This window comes from Sceloporus undulatus, chromosome 2, assembly GCF_019175285.1.
Source record: "Sceloporus undulatus isolate JIND9_A2432 ecotype Alabama chromosome 2, SceUnd_v1.1, whole genome shotgun sequence".
Taxonomy (NCBI): domain Eukaryota; kingdom Metazoa; phylum Chordata; class Lepidosauria; order Squamata; family Phrynosomatidae; genus Sceloporus; species Sceloporus undulatus.
This window is the reverse complement of record NC_056523.1, coordinates 229740547-229744528: the sequence shown is the minus strand read 5'-3', so window position 1 is coordinate 229744528 and position 3982 is coordinate 229740547.

The following is a 3982-nucleotide window of genomic DNA, read 5'->3' as shown; positions in this document are numbered from 1 at the left end:
GGACGGGCTTGAATGTCGGACATGCAGGCGCTTTATTACTGAATGCGGAAAGGGAGAGGGAGCAGTGACGGGGATGCCAACACAGGAGATATGAGAAGAGAGGCGACGCACTGGATTAGCGGCTGGGTGGAAGTGATCATGCGTGCAGCTGAATGCTGGACAGAGATTAAAGGACGTAGGTGAGAAGACAAAAGGACACGCCCCGGCCAGGAGGGCTTCAAACTGTCTTATTCAGCTTTGTACCTCCCAACAATTGGTCTCTTTTTGTAGGGAACCTCATGGGCACAGCCACGCAGAAATCTACATAGCTTCTCCGGATGCCCTACGGTGTGGAGAGCCGGAACATGGCCCTTTTGCCACCCACATTCCCATCCTGGACTATCTGCATGCAACCGGGCAAACTGACTCAGAGATTGATCCAGGGCCATTTGGATACTTAGTCATGGTAAGAGAATTAAAAATTTCCTTTCATGGTCGAAAGCAAGGGGGATTTGCTTTTGTTCTACAGTCACACAATCACTGAAATCATCTCTGGCTTAAATTCTATTGGAAAGTGAGATTTTTTAAAGTTTTAAAAATCTTTTCTGTATTCTGATGTGTTAACTCAGTTTGGCTTTGTGGCTCGTGACTTGTTATTTCTTTTCATTTTTTGCTGACTAAATTATCCTAATGTCATTTCCCTGTTACTGCTAAAATTTATAACTTTTCAAGAGTCAGTCAAATAAAAAGCTGACCGCTGCGATCTCTCAGCATAGGGTAATATCCACATCTATATATTTTGCACCAGCCCAGTTGCATGAATAAGCAGCCTTGTACAACCAGCGTCCATGATTTGGTTGCAATAGTGCCATGCGCAGTGACTCAACCCACACGTACAAACACATATGCAACCGTTCACTGTATGCATAACTCCACTTCAATTCTGTCAAAAGATATCATGCCTGTTGCTCTATGCTGAATAAATTTGCCACCTATATAATCTGCCCAGCATGCTTGGTTTGCTCACACATTATTTGTATGTGCATCGATGGCATCACATAATAAGGGCTAAAAATTATACAGCCCGTGAGCATGCAAACAAATGTTCTCCGTTCATTGAGTATGTTTTAGTTTGAACAAAAGAGAACATTATGAGTGGCCCCAAAGGAAAGAAATGTCAGTGACCATTTATGAATACCTTGGGCGAGGTATGATTTTTACGTGACATCCTTATCAGTCATTTTAAGGCAGATATGGGTAATGTGTTCCACGTGGATCCGTGCGCACCTCATGTAATCTTGTGGTCGTGCGCACCTCAGAGCTTCTATCACTTCGGGTTAGAGAAAAGATGAACCATAAAGGAGTATTTTCCACTTCGGAGGAAGCTTCTGTTTTGGCACTTGTGAGGACCACAAGCTCCCTCAAACCCCTAAAGACTTCCTAGATATGCTTGCAGTAATTTCTTGGGTGTTGATCCCCGTCCCTGCTGCCACCAACGCTTTTTGTTTTATTGTTAGTTATTTTGTTTCGTATCTCTGAGGGATGGTATCACTTAAGCTTTGAAACTCTTTAAATACAACGTTTTAAAAAAAACCGATTCAAAAGTAAACCTGGTTCTTATCCCACGTTCCGAATCGCTTTTATTCTTGTTCCCTTGGTGTTTTAAAGTTGAAGTTTTTCCCTGCAAGCGTTCCTACTTGGCATGAATCGGTTGTTTTAACTTAAATCCACTTTCTCCTCCATACCTTCTTTGGAGCTGTCATCAATAGTTCGTAGAATGACGTAACGTCTAAATCCAGAAATTTGGAAGCGATTTAAATTTTGGCATCGTTTCCATTTCATTGATAGTCTTGTGAATCGATGTATTTTGGCGGGTTTTTTTTTCAAATGGACCAAATGACGGGACTTAACGCTCAACTTCCTATTCTGAAGTCTCCCCTATTACACTGCAATAAACTCGTGCTGGGAATCCTGGGCATGGTAGTTTAGTTTATTATTGGCCCCAGCAACTTCTCTGGCAGCGGGGGGAGGATAAATGTCTCACAAACACACCGTTCCCATAATTCCTAGTACTGAGCCCAGGGCAGGTTAAGGGGTCTCCAACTGTATTATTTCTACAGTGTGTTGGAAACTACAGCATGAGGGGTTTTTCCTTAAATTCAAAAATTTTGTTACTTTATAATTACCTTATATACCACACACATCAACAACACACACCCACACACACACACACCCATCATATGGCATATAATATTACATGTGTGGCAACACACACACAAATATATATGTGTAATATACCTATGTTTTGTGTGTGGTTTGCATTTATATTATATTGCATGTGTGTGTGTGAGTATTCATAATAATGTGTAGTGTGTGTGTGTGGTCTGTTCTGGTTGTCGTCTGTCTTGTCTGTCATTGTTTAGTGTGTGTGTTGTGTGTGTTTGCCAAATCGGGATCAAGGAGGCGAACGCAGTGTGTTTCAGTGGGTAAGAGACTTCTTCTGCATCCAAAGCCAAGGGTGGAAATGGGAATTAAGGAGGAGATAGGCAGTGTGTTTCAGTGTGTCGAGGAACTCTTTCTGCACCAAAGCCCAGGGTTGGAAAATGGATCAAGGAGGAGAATGGCGTCAGTTTCATGCGATAGAGCCACAAGCAGAAAAGGGAAAAGAGGGAAAAAGAACAATCCCCGGTTCAATAGGCTGCCGGACTTAAGAGAGCGGAGAGAGTGAACGCCAAATAAAGCACGCAGCAAGAGAAGTCCACAGACAGCCGGGAGAAATCCCTTTCACGAGATGCCCAGAGATCAATGAAAAGGAGGCTGCCTGGAAAAGCAGGGAGGGAGCACTCTTCCCAAAGATTTATTACACGGGTGGAGGGGGAAGGCAGATTCCGTTGATGAAAGGGCGGGAGAACCTGAATATCCCCCCCACCAATTGATCAGAAGCCCTTCCTGCCTGGGCGATATCAGATGCCTCCTCGCGAGGAGCCTTCCCTTCCCGGCCTCGGGAGAGCATCACGATCCTCCTTGCGAGGGAGCCTCCTTCCTGCTGGGCGAGATCAGATGCCTCCTAGCGAGGAGGCTTCCTTCCCTGCCTGGGCGGATCAGAGCCAAGCGGGACGGGAATGCTCTTCGAGAGAGGGTTCCCTCCTGCCTTCCTCCTTTAAGAACGGGCTCTCCCCAACAGAGGGGCGGTTGCAATCCACCGGGGGAAGCTTGTAGTCCTTTGGCAGAGCAGGCTGCTTGAGCAGCCTGGCTTAGGCGCCAAAAACGGCTGAAGAGATATAAGCGCCTGTCACATAAATAAAAAATAAACATAATCCTTATCTCCTTATGAAAGACACAGCGAACAAAGGGCGTGAGGGAAGAAAAACTGCGACAGCCACGACGGATGGGACAGATAGGGCAACTCCCCAAGGCCAGGCCCCATCGCACTCCGCTCCTCCCATCCAGCTACCCGATTTCAAAAGGCTGTCGTTCCTATTTAAATGCTCGGTCCTATCCCGATTCAAGGGTCAAAAAACGTAGGTTCACCCCTAGTATTTTTTAACGCGTGTTTTAAATACGAATAAAAAACTCGAATTCAAAATTTTTATACCGCTCTACGAATTCGATTTGTAGTGGGTACGCTTGCGGGTTTGCTCTAGCACCATTCTAGGTTTAAATGGATCTAATAGACCGCCAACTCCTTGGGATTCGATTCAGACCGCGGGGTTTCACCTCGTTGAGCACATCCTCAGAGTTTGCTGCTGGCAGGCAATGGATGCTGGGAAAATTTTGCCCAAGTCCCAGCAAAGTTGTCTCTCCCAAAAATAAAGGAAATATTTTCAAGGAAAATTTTAAACACCCGGATTGTGAAGCCCACAGGAAGGCCTAGTTTCCCAGTTAAGGACAGTTTTAAGCTGAATTCTGCAGGTCCTCACAATGGGCTACCTTAATTACTTCTGGACTAAATATACAAGGGATGTGTAAATTTTTAAATATGCATAACTGCAATAGAAAGTAT